An 18,735-nucleotide genomic window follows, 5' to 3' on the forward strand; every position below is an offset into this window, starting at 1 on the left:
GCTTTTATGGGAGAGCCTCCCATTGGCTTGTCCACCATGGGTCAAGACTGACAGTCTCCCACTCTGCCGCCCTGAAGGAGCCCCACAATGCTCCACCCGAGGCGATCACCTCACCGCGTCTCCTGATAAGGGTGCTGACAGTGGATTCTGGCCACTGATTAGTGGCTTCTGGGCAACTCCGGTCAGGTGTGAAGAGGTCCTCAGGAAAGCAAGCTTGAGACTGCTTCTAAGGCTGCGAACACACCATATATTTAAAGCACCTTTAATGCACATTCTCTCCCCCACACACAGAATCTTGGGAACTGTAGTTGACCTCTCACAAATCTACAATTCCAAGCACTCTTAACAAACTACAGTTCCCAGGATTCTTTGATGGAAAAATGTGCCTTGCATGTACGGTGTGTCCGCAGCCATAGATTCCTTATAGGGTTCTCTGAATCAGCCATGATTTACACGAACGACAAGGGCAGGACAAGGCTCATGGCTATGACAGCCTTCGCCATCTGGCACCCTCCAGATGTTTTGGACTACAACACCCATCAGCCCCAACCAGCACAACTGGAGGAAGGATGAAGTAAATATGTGATAAAGGAACAATGGTCAGTTCTTGCCACTCTCTGTTTTCTCCCCCATGGATTAACTGAGATAGCAAGCTCTTGGAAGCTGAGACCTGCCCAATCTATTTTCTTATTTATTGTTCGTTTTCAACGTAGCACTAAGCGAAACAATGGAATGATCTCTTCCTCTTATCCCCTTACATGTCCCCTAAATCTGTTCCAGGGTTTCCCCCAACCCTCCACAGGAGATTTGGGGATGGTGCGGAGCACACAGAAGGGGAGGAGAGGACACAAAGAGTTAACTGAATACAGGCCAATGTATTTATTTCAACATTTTACATGCCAATTTAACACTGGTGTTTCTATATATTCTGTGGTGATACAAAGAATAACATCAGTTAAAATTATCATAAGGGCATAAGAAGAGTCTGCAGGATCAGGCCAATGGCCCATCTACTCCAGCATCCTGTTCTCACAGTAGCCAACCGGATGCCCATTATGGGAAGCCTGCAAGCAGGACTTGAGCGCAAGAGCACCCTCCCCTCCTGCAGTTTCCGGCAACTGCTGTTTGGAAGCATACTGCCTCCGGCAGTGGAGGTAACAATTTTAATCAGTTAAAATTGACCATTCTTGCTTATGTTCCCCTGTAAAGTCCTGTCTGCATCAACAGTGCTGCAGTAATGCTGAGGCAAAACAAGGTTGTTTGAGCAGCTTAGTGACAACATGGTCTATCGCAGCAAGACTTTTCTGAGCATGCATCGTATGCACGAGGTGAGCTGCAGAAGTGGGAGACACATTTGCAGATGACCTGCAGCTCACTGCTGGCCCTGACAAGGTGAGAACTAAAGAACAGGTGGAACAAACACAATAGACAGGATGCCTGCAGTCCAAAGACTGTTTTAGGAATGCTGCGCTGAACTGTGAGGCTCTGTGCCCAACATAGATATTACTGCTCTGCTGGTGTGGACAATTATCACATGCCCAGATGAGGTCTGATCCTATACAATTTGCTTTCCATCATGGACAGAAAATATATTCGGAGGACGGATGCAGAACCTCTTGTGTATGCTAAGCAAAGGGGAGGGGACTAAGGATGAATACAGACAACGCCACAATTACACACACACACACACATACATGCAAATGCACATCAGTTCTTGCAAATATTTAAAGGGAAAGAAACAAAAGTCATGTTCACCAAAGGTGATCAGAGAGGCAAGAATATCTGTGATGTCCTGTGGGCATCCAAGAGCAGATGGTGGCAAAGCCATACATTTGAAGCACATGGCTTCTCCCAAAGAATCATGGGAACTGTAGTTTATTAAGGGTGTTGGGACGTAGCTCTGTGAGGGGGGAACCACAGCTCTCAGGATTCCATGAGGGAAGTCATGTGCTTTAAATGTGTGTTGGATGTGCATTAAATGTATGGTGTGGATCTTCATGCATCCCTAGTCGTCTGCGTACTTAAAATCAACACCAGTCCTTCTTTGGCCTCAAGTGCCTCCACATCTTCCTCCAGCTCACCAAGCTCTTTTGGCCTGTCTGAAGCAGAGAACCATTGCCTCCTGTCCCAGTTCTCTATGACGTTCCCCACATCACATTGCCTTCCCGTTTCCCTTCACAGAACCTTTATCCTAATGCAGACAAAATCCTTCTCCCTGCACCCAGTAGTCAGAATGTTTGTGATCATTCCATGAAGCCACTGTACTTCACCCAAAAAGCCTCCACCCACAGGTGACAGGTAGGCGACAGCCAACTTTTCACCACAAATAGGAGACCACAGCCCTTTCGAGCATCAAAGCACCAATGCAGCAGCTGTGGCAATAGATACCAACACAACATCCAACCAAATCGGAGGCAATCTGCTTTTTGTAGCAAGTCAGCTCCCCAGGCTAGGCAAGGCCTGTACCTCCATAATTTCCTTCTGACAGTTTCTAGAATGATTGATTTGGTGAGAGAGAGAGGGGGGGGGAAGAAAGGAAGAAATAAAGACTTGAATCATCACCCAGAACGTGGACCAGACTGGCTCCTCCTCGAAAAAGCTGAGTTATCAATGGCATTAGAACAAATGACCCAAGATAAGGCTGAACTTGGCATCCTTTTCTACCGGCCCCTGGAGCAGCCTCCTGCTCTCTGAAGTTAGGGGCCTTCCCCACCTTGGTGCCTCCTGATGTTTTGCACTACAACTCCCATCAGGCCCAGCTGGCACAGCCATGCTGCCATCAGTCCCAGCATCATACAGCCAGGGCTGCTGGGAGTTGTAATCCAAAGTATCAGGAGAGCACCAGGTTAGGGAAGGCTGTTTTATCTCAAGACCCCTTTCAAAAGGGATCTATGCTGACTTGACCCATCGCCAGCACAGAGAAAGTTTGAGTGGCTCCAGTTTGGGGCCACCATTCACAGAAACAAAGCAGGAAGGAGAGGCAGGTCAGAACTATGGGGTGCGCAACCCCCTGGAACATTCTTGTGTGCATGCCCCATAGCACACTTTGACTCATCTTGAGTGGGCTTGTGCCCAAGAGAACCTCCTTGTGGACTATGTTAATTTAGGGAAAGGGCCAAGGGCGTTGCGTAGATTTCCTGCAATGGTCCTGTGCAGGGGGGAACAACAGAGTGAACTGGTCACGGAGTATGTATATGTGATCATCCATTTTTAAAAGCTACAAAGACAGAGATATGGTTCCTAAATGTTGGCTGAATTTCTCTTCGTCTCCAGGCGTATTCCCCCTCCCCCTCCCCCAAAAATTGTAATTTTGAGGGCTGGTTTAGTTATATACCTCTTATTCCCTTGCAATGGCTGCCTACACACAGGGGCAACTTAACATGTGAGCCGAGAGCTCATGGATCTCTACCTTGCCCACTTACATTTATTTTGCAATTTGCATTCAACATCTGTTCAGGGAAGCAGGAAAATGAACACCCACCAGATCATTTGACTTTAATAGCCGTATTTCAGGGACTATCACTCAGATTTTGAAATGGCTGCCTGCTGTGTATTTCCGTGAATAATACACATTAGCCAAAAGGTGCTCCCTGTGCAAACGTGTGCAGTCAGTGATACACGCTCTGGCTGAGTGCATAACCGCACGGAGGCAACCCCCGTGAGTCATGCAGCCCCGTGTGACTCAAAACACAAGCACAACTGCTTGTTTGAAGACTCACAATCGCAAGTAAAAGTCTTGGCCTTGTGAGTTTTCATCTTTTAGGTAGCTAAAGTATGAATACACCTTTCAAACGTAATGCCAACCCCAAAGGATTCCCATACCAGGGCTATTGCATGGGCCCTACTTGTAAAACACACACACACACACACTATGCACTTCAGCCACTTTCGCCTGAGCCAAGATGGAGACAAAGGGCTCCTTAACCCCTTGCTTTCCAGTGTGAAGGCAAAACAGAGTTTGGGGCACAGTTCCCACCCCCCATCCCCAGGCAAGCACCTCAGCTGCACAGGTCAAGACTAGCAAAAGGTCACGAGCATCTGAGCTGAACAAGGCAAGAGTTCCACCTCTGTTGATATTCAAGCTGATGTTGTTATTAAAGCCACAGTGCTTAATAAGGGTGGAAGGACTCTGCCACAGCCACGTTGGAATCACGGAGGGAATAAAGGGCCCGTTGCCCACATCCGGGTTCCAGGGGGTGAGTCGGGGGAGGCACTGGACCGTTTGCTCATCCTCTGTTCCATATATGCCCTTCTCCATTTAAAATTAGCTGCTGATCAGGGCCTGAAGCTACCCCTGTGGGTGCCAACAGGGCTGGATCCCTGCATGCCCAGAGGAACCTAGAAGTGACTTTGTTGTTAGGTCCAAAGGCACCCAGTACAGAAACTGGGCTCAAGCTAAGCAGGGCTGACACTGGCCGCTGCTGCTGCTGCCACCAGCACCAGGAGGGGAGTTCCATGGAGGAAAGGCAAGAAACAGCCTGGCAAGCCAGCTTGGGCCCCACATGAGAGGTGTTCTTGTGTGGGAGTGGGAGGTGCCTGGCCAGTTGCAGCCTGACGGGTGACATTTCAAAGCAGAGTTCCCAAGCAGTGATGTGGGTTTTCTAGAAAATTTTCCTGTGCAAATTAGGGTAATTTGGGGAAATGTTTTGAGTTTGCATCAGAAAAAATTGCTGATGCCGTAAAGAGAGGTCTAATTTACCATGATCTATTTTATTTATTTCCGAAACTGCCAAGCTTGCCTGATATTGCATTTGCAATTGGCATCCATTTATTGTTGCTAATAACCTTATGAAATGGAAAAAGTCTCCTTGGAAAAAAATAATGCACTGGGGAAACTTCCACGTCCCACATCCCTGCTCCCAGGTTGGCCTGTCGCAAGTCAGCCTCTCACAAACTTCCCATCCTGGTGCAATGAGAATACAAACAGCATACAAAGTAGATAGGACTTGGTCCATTCTGTCTGTCTGTGTTCTGAAGAGAGAACATGAACAGCTCAGGTTGGATCCCCTAACAGGTCACGTTCCCTGGCTGTTCTTTGAGATGTGGCTGGCCGTGAGTGAACGGAGAGTCTGGTGACTCAGTGGAGAGTCCGGCAAAATGGAAGGCTTCCTTCGAAGGGCTGTGGCCACACAGAAGCGGCTGCAGCAGAAAGGCCAGCCAGGACTGGCAGCCTCCTGTCCCAGGCAAGGAAGATACCTTGCCGCAACATCTCCTCCCTGGCAATGGAAATGGGCACCTCTGCTTCAAAACACAATGGAGGCATTTCCCTGTTGGACCCCCAACCTTTCCAGCATTGTTGGTCATTAAATGCATGGCAGGGTATCTGAGCCTCCTCCAGCCTTGGTGTCCTCCAGATGTTTTGGCCTACAGCTCCCAGGAGCCAGCCAGGTGCTTTAAAACAACACATATTATTTATTTATTTATTTATTAAGCTTATATACCGCCCGACTAGCAAAAGCTCTCTGGGCAGTGAACATGAAGAATACAATAAGAAATACAATATAATATAACAAGCATATAAATATAAAACAATCTAAAATTAATTATAACAATTTAAAACTAAATTAAATTAAGTTAAATTTCAGATTAAAATGCCTCGGTAAAAAGAAAGGTTTTAACTTGGCGCCGAAAGGATAATAATGTCGGCGCCAAGCGCACCTCCTCGGGGAGACTGTTCCACAAGTCGGGAGCCACCACTGAGAAGGCCCTAGATCTTGTCACTACCCTCCGGGCCTCTCTATGAGTCGGAACCCGGAGGAGGGCCTTCGTAGAGGAACATAGTGTACGGGCTGGTTCATATCGGGAGAGGCGTTCCAGTAGGTATCGTGGTCCCGCGCCGTATAAGGCTTTATAGGTTAATACCAGCACTTTGAATCTGGCCCGGAAGCATATTGGTAGCCAGTGCAAGCGGGCCAGAACAGGTGTTATATGCTTGGACCGCTTGGTCCCTGTCAGCAATCTGGCCGCCGCATTTTGCACTAGCTGTAGCTTCGGAACGGTCTTCAAAGGAAGCCCTACGTAGAGCGCATTGCAGTAATCCAAACGTGAGGTTACCAGAGCATGTACAACTGATGTAAGGTCCTCCTTACTCAAATAGGGACGTAGTTGGGCTACCAACCGAAGTTGGTAGAACGCATTCCGTGCCACCGAGGCTACTTGAGCCTCATGTGAGAGGGAAGAGTCTAGTAGGACTCCCAAACTACAAACGGGCTCCTTTAGGGGGAGTGTAACCCCATCCAGGACAGGGTATATATCCACCATCCGAAACCATCCACCAGCAGCATTTCAGTCTTGTCAGGATTGAGCCTCAGTTTGTTAGCTCTCATCCAGTCCATTGTCGCCAGGCAGCGGTTTAGCAAATCGACAGCCTCACCTGAGGAAGATGGGGCTGTCTCAAATTGTTACTGGCCCGACGCATGTATCAGGACATACTCTTGATTTGATCTTCGCCACTGGTCATGGAGATGGTGATCTGAGGGCGGGGTATTTTTCATCTACTCCGTTGTCATGGACAGATCACCGCTTGCTGAGTTTTAGACTTACGACAGCCCTTTCCCTCTGCAGAGGTGGGGGACCTATTAAGTTGGTCCGCTCCCGGAGGCTTATGGATCCTGTAGCTTTCCAGACGGCTCTGGGAGTCTTTCCGGCTGATAGTACTGGCGCTCCTGTCGAGGCCCTGGTTGACCTGTGGAATACGGAGATGACCCGGGCCATTGACACGATCGCTCCCACGCGCCCCCTTCAGTGCCGAACTCATACAGCACCGTGGTATACCCCGGAGCTGAGAGTGATGAAGCAAGAGAGAAGGAGGCTAGAGTGCAGATGGAGGCGAACTCCTGACGGATGTAGTCATGCTTTGGTAAGTGCTTCCACTAAGATGTATGTAAAAGCGGTTAGGGCAGCAAAAAAGTTTTATTTTGCTGCCACCATTAGATCATCTCTTTGCCGCCCAGCGGAGCTTTTTAGGGTAGTACGTGGACTGTTACATTCTGGCTGTCACGATACTAAAGAAACATCGGAAGCCCGCTGTAACGAATTCGCGGAGCACTTCCAGGACAAGATTGCATGCATCCGTCGGGACTCTGATGTTATAACAGAATCCATTGAAGTGTCCAGAGCGCGGCCTTGTCCTTCATTATTGGATGAGTTTCAGCTGGTGCAGCTCGAGGAAGTGGACAAGGTGCTTGGAATGGTGCGGGCGACCACATCTGTTCTGGACCCTTCCCCATCTTGGCTGGTGAAGGCTGGCAGGACCGAAACCACCGGCTGGGCCAAAGAGGTGATAAATGCCTCCTTGAGAGAGGGAGTAGTCCCTGGTAGTCTCAAGGAGGCAGTAGTGAGACCTCTGTTAAAGAAACCTTCTTTGGACCCAGATGTTCTTAACAACTATAGACCGGTGGCGAATGTCCCTTTCTTGGGCAAGGTTCTGGAGTGGGTGGTTGCCGGTCAGCTCCAGGCACTCTTGGATGAAACAGATTATCTGGATCCGTTTCAATCCGGTTTTAGGTCCGGTTTTGGCACTGAAACAGCCTTGGTCGCCCTGTATGATGACCTTTGTCGGGAGAGGGACAGAGGGAGTGTGACTCTGTTGATTCTCCTTGATCTCTCAGCGGCGTTTGATACCATCGACCATGGTATCCTTCTGGGGAGACTCGCGGAGTTGGGTGTCGGGGGCACTGCTTGGCAGTGGTTCTGCTCCTACTTAGCAGATCGTCGCCAGAAGGTAGTGCTTGGGGAACATTGCTCGACACCCTGGACTCTCCATTGTGGAGTCCCTCAGGGGTCGGTTTTGTCCCCCATGCTTTTTAACATCTACATGCAGCCTCTGGGTGCGGTCATCAGGAGTTTTGGAGTGCGTTGCCATCAGTACGCTGATGACACGCAGCTCTATTTCTCCTTTTCACCTTCAGGTGAGGCTGTTGATGTGCTGAACCGTTGCCTGACCGCGATAATGGACTGGATGAGAGCTAATAAACTGAAACTCAATCCAGACAAGACTGAAACACTGTTGGTGAGCTCTTTCCCTGCCCAGATGGTGGATGTTCATCCTGTTCTAGATGGGGTTACACTCCCCTTGAAAGAACAGGTTCGTAGTTTGGGGGTCCTTTTTGACCCTTCCTTGTCGCTTGAGGCTCAAGTGGGCTCGGTGGCTCGGAATGCATTTTACCATCTTCGTTTAGTAGCCCAACTACGCCCCTATCTGGACAGCAACAATCTTGCTTCAGTTGTTCACGCCCTGGTAACTTCTAGACTGGATTACTGTAATGCACTCTACGTAGGGCTGCCCTTGAAGACAGTTCGGAAACTTCAGCTGGTGCAAAACGCGGCAGCCAGGCTATTGACGAGGACCCGCTGGTCTGCGCATATAACACCTGTCCTGGCCCGTTTGCACTGGCTACCTATTTGTTTCCGAGCCAGATTCAAGGTGCTGGTTTTGACCTATAAAGCCTTACACGATGTGGGACCACAGTACCTTGTGGAACGCCTCTCCCGCTATGAACCTACCCGTTCACGTCGTTCAGTATCTAAGGCCCTCCTCCGGGTACCATCTCGCCAGGATGCCCGGAGGATTGTTACCACATCTAGGGCCTTTTCTGTAGTGGCCCCCGAATTGTGGAACAGCTTACCTGAAGAGATACGCCTGGCGCCTACGGTGCTTTCTTTTAGGCGCCAGTTTAAGACCTGGCTGTACTCCCAGGCTTTTTAATGTTTTTAATGTTAATGTTTACGTCTACGCTTTATTTTAATATTGTTGTTGATGTATGTGATTGATTTTATTATAATATTGTATTTTTAATCTGTTTTGTACACCGCCCAGAGAGCTACTAGCTATGGATGGTCTAAAAATGAAACAAATAAAATAAAAATAAAAATAAAAGATGAGAAGGAGAAGTAGAGCTGCGTGTCATCAGCATATTGATGACAATGCACTCCAAGACTCCTGATGACCGCCCCCAACGGCTTCATGTAGATGTTGAAAAGCAGGGGGGACAGAACTGACCCCTGCGGGACTCCATATTGGAGAACCCATGGTGTCGAGCAATGTTCCCCAAGCACTACCTTCTGGAGACGACCCGCCAAATAGGAGCGGAACCACTGCCAAGCAGTACCTCCAACTCCCAACTCCGCGAGCCTCTCCAGAAGGACACCATGGTCGATGGTATCAAAAGCCGCTGAGAGATCAAGGAGAATCAACAGAGTTACACTCCCTCTGTCCCTCTCCCGACATAGGTCATCATACAGGGCGACCAAGGCTGTTTCAGTGCCAAAACCAGGCCTAAAGCCCGATTGAAATGGATCTAGATAATCGGTTTCATCCAATAGCGCCTGGAGCTGGCCAGCAACCACTCGTTCCAGGATCTTGCCCAGGAACGGAACATTCGCTACTGGTCTGTAGCTGTTGACATTTTCTGGGTCCAAGGAAGGTTTTTTCAGAAGTGGTCTCACCACTGCCTCTTTCAGGCAGCCAGGGACCACTCCCTCTCGTAGCGAGGCGTTTATTACTTCCCTGGCCCTGCTGACTGTTCCATCCCTGCTAGTTTTTATAAGCCAAGAGGGGCAAGGATCCAGTACCGAAGTGGTTGCACGTGCCTGTCCAAGCACCTTGTCCACGTCCTCGAGCTGAACCAACTGAAACCCATCCAATAAAACAGGACAAGACTGTGCTCCAGACACCTCACTAGGATCCACTGCTATAAATTGGGAGTCTAAGTCCCGGCGGATGCATAGGATCTTATTCTGGAAGTGATCAGCGAACTCATTGCAATTGAATTGGGATCAGTAGAATGGCCACGTGTGTGCAAACTGTGGAGTCTCCGTTAGTCACAAACCCACTCAGTAGGCCCAGACTGTGCCCCCCCTTGCCTCCACCTGCTACTTGGGATGAACAATACTGGCCTACATTGCAGGACAGGTGTAAGGGCTGGTGGAGGCATAAAGCACATTCAGCCCTCTGAACACTTGGGCATTCCAATGTAAATGCTAGCCCCGTTGCTATTGATATCAATGAAACTCATTACGGCAACAGGAGCAGCGGCACTGTCTGAATCCCACCCAACAGCAGTGGCATGCTGGCAGAGTCCACAGGCAAGAGAGTTCCTAAAAGTGTTGCCTTCTATCCAAAGTAGCACTAAGACACGCATTTCAGTAGCACAAGGATTTATGCAGAACTCCTCCCTTCCCCTCACGTGCCCCTAAATCTGTCCTGAGTTTTCCCCCAACCCCCTGGAGCAGATTTGGGGAGGGTGTAGGGCATGCTTGGGGGCGGGGGATGACAGAGGGAGAGAGTGCCATGGCGCAAGCGTAAACCCTTTGTTGTTCTGAGACAGCCTTCCAGGATAACAGCTGTTGGGAGTTGTAGTCCAAAACATCTGAAGGGCACCAGGCTGGGGAAGGCTGTTCTGAGATCAACCCTTGAATTAGATGCTTTGATGTTGGTGGAGATACTTCACAAATCATAAGCCTTTTAATTCTTCAGCAACACATTGTATTCACAAGGGACTATTTCTCGCACCATCCCCTTCTTGGATCTGCAGGCTTTTCACACACACACAAACACCAGCAGCAACGCCTATGCTCCTGGGCTGAGAGCACATCAGCAAGAAGTTGTGAAGGCTCACAAAAAGATTGCTGCACATTTTACGTCCATCCCTGGGCATGGGGCTGCAGTGCTGAAGTATAACTCACACTCCCTGCAAACAAGCTGGCCCCCTCCCCTGCCCCCAGAATCTCCCACTGCAGCACCACAGCGCCCTGCAGCTGAGCCACAAACTCTTTGGGAAACCTTGCTCTGAGCTGCCACATTCTGCCCCAGCGTTTGCAGGATGCACAAAGGCATCCATTAAAAAATGCAAGCCTGAAAGATGCTCATGAAAGGGAGAAGGCTCCTTGGGCTTTTCAAGGGCTTTCACAGGCCAGTCTTCCTCCTGCCGCTCCAGACATGAGCCTGCCTGCCAAGGAGGGGCTGAGCTGATGGGCATCTCAGAGAGGGCCATGATCCTTTCCCCCCACTGAAGCTGAAAGGCAAGCACGGAAGGCACAGGAGGAAGGGCAAGAAAGGCGGAGACAAGAGGCCCTGAAAATATGTGAAAAGGCAGGAAAGGAAGTCTGTCTCACGCTCATCTCCTATGAGGAAACAGAATCTATGCATGAAAGCAGGAACAGCTGGTGGGTGTTTGACTGGGGGCCACCTTGTCCTTGGGACAGTGATGGAAAAGCAGAAGGGCAATTTGCACCCAACAAACCACCCCCTTCCCTGGTGACTGAGCTCTGTAATTAAACCAGATCCACCCGTCCAAAGCAGAGGATTGGCTACACTCTGGCTTGCAGACAGGGGCAAGAGCAAGGAATCTGCTATGGCGCCACCCTCTGCCCAAGCTCTGCACTCTTTCAAACTCCCCAGGCTTCTGCCTCTAGGCAGCTGCAGGCAGCGGCCACTTCATCAAGATGTAGCCACCAGGGTATGCCGCACAGAACACAAACAGAGTGCCTGGCTTCTCCCCCACAAGGGCTCTCAGCCTCACCCTCCAAGTCACAAGGGCGTGAAAAAATGATGAAGAAAAAAGGCATTTTGTAAAAGTAAAAGACATGAGCAAGACTCACCTAGATATGTGGCCGTGCTAAGCGATCCCAGGATCCCTTGCACGTCTTGGGTCACCCTATGGGTGGTATCGAAACTTATGCACCCTGTCAGCACAAAGATTTATGCTTGCACATCGGAATTTCCCTACCTCTCCTCCCGCTGTGCACATCCCACACCCTCCCCAAATCTGCTCTGGAGGGTTGGGAGAACCCCTAGAGCAGATTAAGGTGGCCATGAGGGGAGGGGAGGCAGGGAAAGTTCTACTGTGCAAGGATAAATCCTTGGATACCACCCACAGCTTTATTGTCCCCCCCCCAAAAAAAAATACTGCCACCCCAAGGCCATCATACTGGCATTTATTTAATTGATGTTATAAAACGATGTATGTGCTGTCTCTGTGGGCAAAGCCCACCCAAGGTGGCTCACAATATCATAAAAGCACCATAAATACAAGGAACTCAAATAATCAGAACTAACAGCATTAACGATAATTTAAAAAGACAGTTAAAACAGTTACAAGGACTAATAAAACAGCTAGACAGAGAAAGGATTTTGTAACATTTAGGAAAAGGCAGGCTTATACTGGAGACGGAAAGTGTAGGGAGTCAGGGAGAGGCTCTGGGTTTCACGGAGAAGGCAGATTTGTGGCCCGCCCTCTGAGCCTGCCTTGGCTATTTTTTAAGGGGGCAATTGTGACCCGGGGGGGGGGGAGAGATTTCTCACCAGTAGCAGAGCTTTGCATGCAGCATTCCCCAGGTTCAATCCCCAGCATCTCCTGGTCAGGCTAGCAGGGACCCCCTGTCTGAAACCCTGGAGAGCTGCTGCCATTCAGGGTAGATATTGTGGAGCTGGATGGATCAATAGTTTGCCTTGGTAGGCTTCCTATGTTCCTATACTGCAAAAAGTACTATTACTTATGGTTTCTTTCATTTGCATTTTTAATTTGCAAAGTGCTTTTACATCCTCTGTTGTGCAGCATAATCCTGTGAGTTAACTTCTGCCTCTAAGCCTGGAATCGTCAGCCCCACAGAGCCGCTTACTCTGCAATGGCGCTTTCCCAGCACACAACGTCGCCAGCCAAACTGTCCAAGAATTTCCATCCAAACAATTTCCATCCCATTTTTGCAGAGTGGAAAGTGGCAGCTCAGTGGCAGTGCACCCCGCTCTCCACTCCCCGTTCAATCCCTGGCCTCTCTCATTAAAAGAATCTCAGGGGCAAGGATGGGGCACTGGAGAGAAGCTGCCAGTCAGAGTGGATAGCACTGGCCTAGATGGACCACTGTCCTGACTCAGCATAAAGCAACTTCAAGAGACCATAAGATTGCTACTGAGTTGCCAGTGGCCACCCAAAGAAGTCCGTGGAAAACATTTCTCACCTTCCCCCTGCCAAAAAATGTGCACTTCCTCAGCAAGTGCTAAACTTCCAACTCCAATTTGCTGGGATGGAAATCCTTGCACGATTTGGCTTGCAACATTGAGAGTTGGAAAAGAGCCACACAGTGTAAACTACCCTCTAGGGCTAACAGTTCTAGGCCTAGAGGCAGGAGTCTGAGAGGGAATCAAGCGTGCGTCGGTTACCTCCTTTGTTCAGTTCAATATTTAGCAGAGCTTTGCAGAGCTGCTAGGTTTCGCTTCCTACTAGATACTGGAAAAACCACACAAACACTGGAGATGGGACAGGAGCCAGCTATCCTTAGAGAGTGACACCTAAGAGAGACTGCAGGCATTGTAGGCTCTCTCTCTGCTTGGCAGTAATGTGCCTCTGTGCATGCACAGATTGTACTTTATTTCCAAACCAAGTAACCAGAGATGGTATGGCTCCTGAAACAGATTTCAGCCTTGGCAACCCCAGAGCTATCACTACAAGCTAAAACAATGAAACTGAGGTTATCATACTTGGGATACATAATGAGAAGACAGGATTCATTAGAAAAGACAATAATGCTGGGGAAAACAGAAGGGAGTAGAAAAAGAGGAAGGCCAAACAAGAGATGGCTTGATTCCATCAAGGAAGCCACAGACCTGAACTTACAAGATCTGAACAGGGTGGTTCACGACAGACGCTCTTGGAGATCGCTGATTCATCGGGTCACCATAAGTCGAAATCGACTTGAAGGCACATAACAACAACAACAGAGCTGTGCTATTAAGGAGGTCACACTAAATAATCAGGCATGCTCCCAGATTTCATCAAAGAACCCCAGAAACAACAGAGAATCATGAAGCCTGCAGTTAGCGGCCTGGGCAGTTATGCACTTGCTACATCTGTCTTTATGGACTATACCTCAGCCGCAGTGGCGGGAGAGGGAGGATATGTGTGACTCCAGCAATTGATCGGCCACCTTTTTAATTGACCCTAGGTGAATTGACTTCCATGTCACGCTGAAGAAAATTAAGACCCTGCTGCAAAAACAACGTCAATCCATGGGCGCAGGGGGGAGAGAGAGAGAGATAAAATACTAACTACAAGCAAACAGTGCCAGCAATCTCTCTAGGGTGTCTTACTATTGTTGTTTGGAGGGGAGGGAAAACAACACTGTTGCCATCTTGTCCCCCAGAGAGCAAGGGAGTGACAGCTGATCCCAAGGGAAGCACACAAGGGAAGCCATGGCCACAAGAAGGTGGTGCACAGCGCAGCCTCAGAAAAGCTGGCTCCAGGCGCAAGATCCACACCCTCCAGGTTAACCCTCCAAAACAAGGGAGGGCACCATGTACTCCTTGGAGCACCCAAGCTGTCCGCCTTCCCCTTGAGAGGGGAGGGCTGTCAGTGGCAGAGCACCTGCCTGGCATGCAGAAGGCCCAGGCTCAATCCCTGGCGCAGACCATATTGAGCCCGCTGGACCGATGGCCTGACTCCATGCGAGGCCGTGCTGATGTCCCCCACCCTGCCTGTGCGGAGGGTGATGGAGAGGGGGAGGGAGCACTCCGGCGAGCGTGTGAATGGGGCGGAAGAAGAGCACAGGACGGATGCGGCAGGGGCCTGCACAGGAAAGCATTTCAGACAGCTTCAGGAAGGAAGCCAAGCTACAGCCTGGCAGAGAGAGGAACACACGCGCACAACAGAAGAGAAAAGGCACATGCAGCCCAGGACTGCTGGCCAGCTGAACCCAAACAGAGTGCTGAAACAGATGGGTTGCTGTCTAATCCAATAAGCCTTAGTAGAAGTATAGGGTGGTCCGGGTTTTCCTAAACTGACGCCATAATCTTTATACGACACACAATGTTCTCCCCCACCCCAGACACAAAAAACACAGACCAGGCTGCCTCTTTTTAAGCTGAAACTCCACCTTCACCAGGCAAAGAATCACGGGAGGGGGGCTTCAGTGGATGGGGACTGACGCAAAGCTCTTGCCTTCAAAAGCAGCACACACACACCCATCTCTCAGAAGGTGTGCAAAAAAGGCTGGATGGGAACTGCCTGCAGCAACCAGTTCATGCTCTGGTAACTTCTAGGCTGGATTACTGTAATGCGCTCTACGTAGGGCTGCCCTTGAAGACAGTTCGGAAGCTTCAGCTAGTGCAAAATGCAGCAGCCAGACTGCTGACGAGGACCAGCCGGTCAGCACATATAACACCTGTTCTGGCCCGTTTGCACTGGCTACCCATTTGTTTCCGAGCCAGATTCAAGGTGCTGGTTTTGACCTATAAAGCCTTACACGGCGTGGGACCGCAATATCTTGTGGAACGCCTCTCCCACTATGAACCGACCCGGTCACTTCGCTCAGCATCTAAGGCCCTCCTCCGGGTACCAACCCATCGAAAAGCCCGGAGGACAGTTACTCGATCTAGGGCCTTTTCTGTAGTGGCCCCCGAACTGTGGAACAGCCTCCCCGAAGAAGTACGCCTGGCGCCGACGCTTCCATCTTTTCGGCGCCAGGTTAAGACCTGGCTATGCTCCCAGGCATTTTAAGCGTTTATGTTACAATTTAATTTTTTTATTTATTTTTTTCTTTAGTTGCTGCTTGTGTTTATTGTTTGTTGTCTGATTTTACTGTTGATATTTTGTATTTTAACCTTTTTGTACACCGCCCAGAGAGCCACTCGCTATGGGCGGTCTATAAATGAAACAAATAAATAAATAAATAAATAAACCAAACCCAGCACAACCCGGCCAAAGGACTCTGGCAGAAGCATCAGCACTGCACAACAGTGACCGGCCCAGTGCATGCCGAAGGAAGCTGCACCTGTGCAGGTAATGACTTGAAGGCTGCATGCAGAGGAGACCGGTCCCCGTGCCCCCCTCCCACTCTATTTTCTAGGGTGAGTGGAGCACAGACCCCCTGCGAAATGTGAAGCAGAAGCACACGCTAACAGGTGGAGTACAAATGTCCTATTCTACATGTACTGTGGGCGCACCACCTACCTGTTACATAATTTATTATTTATTATTATTAATTTATTATTAAGCGGCCTGAAATATCTGGTGCTGCCCACATGAAAGAGAGTCGAGATTCTAGAGCCAGATTCGACACAGTCAAAACTCTGTGCACAACCCCTTTTCCTAACTCTTAGTAAGGTGCGTTTTCAAGACTGCCTTCAGTACCAGAGTCTGACGGTTTGAGCGAATCCAGCAGTCCCGCTCCCTTCCCGTTGCTGCATCACACAGCCAGACACAAGCGAGGGCGTACACACTCTGGGAAAATCAGTGGCCAGGGCATTTCCTGCGCAGGGTTGGGCTTCCATTTGGACCACTTTATGGATCAGAAGGCTCCAACGGTGCTGTTACAGGCAAGGAGGTGAGCCTGTGGCACCAACAGCACAATCCCAGGAATGTATCCTGTTCAGGCCTGGTTGGCATGCACATGGAGAGATGAACAGCAGAGGTTAGCATGGCACAAAAATAAGATTCATGGGGGTGGGCACGGTGGCAGGCATATAGTCAGCCACATTTCACTCTCACAGCTGACCAGTTCTGGCTGAGGCTTAAAATACCCCAAAACACTTCAAAGAACAAGTAAAAGGCACTCGGTGCTTTTTAAAAATCTGAAATCTGGGAGTGCAAAAACATGCCAGGTCCGGGTGGAAACTGAAGTGGTCCTGAGCAAGTGAGGCCTGAGAGAAGGCCCTGTTACCAGTCCAAGGGATTAGCTACCCTATGTAGCCATTTCAGACCCCCTAAAGATGCCCTCAATGTTTGACAAGGGATTGGGATTCTCAGCTCCAGAACCAGAAATGCCTCTGAGCATGTGCCGAGTAATGAATCACTTGCCCTTCACTGCCCTCTCTCCATATACCTCATGCTCATACTGGGAGGAAATAATATTCCCACACGTATTAGTTATTGTATGTAAGCACAGAAACAGAAATGAGGACAGGACTTGCCGGGAATCAAGTGAATCTTGATAAAAAGCTGTTGTATGGGACAATTAATCTAAAAAATGTTATGCAAACGCAGCAAAAAATGGTAGTATTTCAAAAAATGGAGATTTTTGGTGAATTGGTGAATATGATCTTCAATGTGATTACAAACAGAGATTGTGGGGATTATTCTAGATTAATCGATGTAGATTAAAAAACAATAAACTGATGAAAACTGTTACCAGTGCTACAATGTATCAAAATCATGTTGTCCTTTTAAGACTGCAGTGTGTTTTATACTACCAGCTTTTCAGAATTGTGAAAAGAAGCCAGTTGCCTTTAGCCCTAGGGGAATAAACATACCCATTTTACAGATGGAGGTCAAAAACCATTAGTGTGCCCAAGGCCACCCAGTGAGTCAATAGCCAAGGTGGACATTCAACCTGGGGAACCCCAACTGCTGCTCTGAAGACCCTCTTCCCCAGCTAAGCAGCCCTTTATCCATTCCACTCTGTCTGGCTATAATAGTCCTGGTCACCAAAAAAACCCCCTGCAATCTGATGCACATTTATTCCTGAGCAAACCTGCACCAGACCAGGCTGTGCATAACCCCAAAAGACCTGCAGCTTGGAGAGAATGACAGCTTGCCCAAATCCTCCCAATCAATCCATCAGGCATTCATTGCTTAAAGGAAAGGAGCTGGGTTTGAGCAAGCAACACCTGACAGATTTGCCTGGAAGACCCACCTTCACCCACTTCAGAGCAGAGAGGAGGAAGAGGGAAGCATTTTCCTGTGTCCCCAAGGCATTACAATCTACCTTGCTAACCCTGGATTGGCGGCAAGAGTTAAGATCCCGGGGCTGAACCCAGGAGTATGCTAACCCTGAGTTTGGCATCAAGTATACCTCCTCAACACGGAGCTGCAGAAAACCCCAGATCCCCGGTTCGTCTGCCTGCGTTACGTATAAAATGGTTTGTTTCATTCAGACCTTATAGACGTTTGGCCGTACTTTCGAAACATCTCACATGTTCAATTCAAACACGTCCTGCGGAGAGCAGCCCTAAGCCTGGGGACACTGTTGGGTCCTGGAGCTGAACCCAGGCCCAGGCCGAGAGAGAGGGTGGGGGAAGGGATGTCAGAGCCGGCTCCAGCTGGACTGTCCTCTTCCCCACCACCACCACATACACACAGCCCGCCACCCATGGTCCTGTGGGAAGGGACTTGTGATACGTTGGCAATGTTTACTGTGTCGCTTTTTAAAACTGCGTTTTGATGTCCGTACAAGCCGCCTTTTGAAGGACTTGTTTTCTGAAAGGCAGGTTATAAAAAGTTGCCATGCAAAATCAAACTGCACCATATCCACAGGCAGACCTGCTCTGGCCTGCTCTACAAGAGGGAGAAAGAGCTCCACACATGCACAGAACTCTGGCCACCCTTGCTGCCTCATCTGCTGCAGGCCTGTCTCCTAACACTGAAAATAAGCTCCCCGAAAACACAGCCCCTGTTCTGGAAGACACTGCTTTCTAAATCCAGGCCAGGGATTTGCCGTTCCTAAGTGGCACTCTGCACATGCTCAGGGCCAGTTCCTTCATTTTCACAGGTTGGGCTGTATTATTAAAAATGCCAGCACATCATGGAGGATCAAGGAATGACTGAGTCGCCAAAGCTACATGGACTCTCCATGGTTTGGGGTAGTCTGCCTCTGAAATGCTCTTATGGGGGGGGCAGGGTGGCGGTGGTGGTAGCAAATGGCAAGACAGGGGCCTTGCCTTCAAGCCCTGCATCGGGTTGTCCTGGAGGCGTTCAGCCCAGTCCTGTGGCTGGATGAAGGGGCCCACCGTGGTCTGAGCCAGAA

At 49.4% G+C, this 18,735-nt stretch overlaps 1 protein-coding gene across 6 annotated transcripts in view; it reads right to left on the minus strand.

Moving 5' to 3' along the window:
* FGF12 (fibroblast growth factor 12) overlaps nt 1-18,735 on the minus strand; it is a 291,558-nt gene that overhangs the window by 112,348 nt on the left and 160,475 nt on the right. Inside the window, exon 1 of one of the 6 annotated variants that reach the window (XM_061634547.1) lies at nt 11,602-11,612. The exons of the other annotated variants lie outside the window; for them this stretch is intronic. The gene's annotated coding sequence lies outside the window, so the exon portion shown is untranslated. Of the gene's footprint in view, nt 1-11,601; nt 11,613-18,735 lie in introns of those variants that run through there. 6 annotated transcript variants of the gene reach the window in all.

The sequence above is a fragment of the Rhineura floridana genome, chromosome 7, assembly GCF_030035675.1.
Source record: "Rhineura floridana isolate rRhiFlo1 chromosome 7, rRhiFlo1.hap2, whole genome shotgun sequence".
NCBI classification, from domain to species: domain Eukaryota; kingdom Metazoa; phylum Chordata; class Lepidosauria; order Squamata; family Rhineuridae; genus Rhineura; species Rhineura floridana.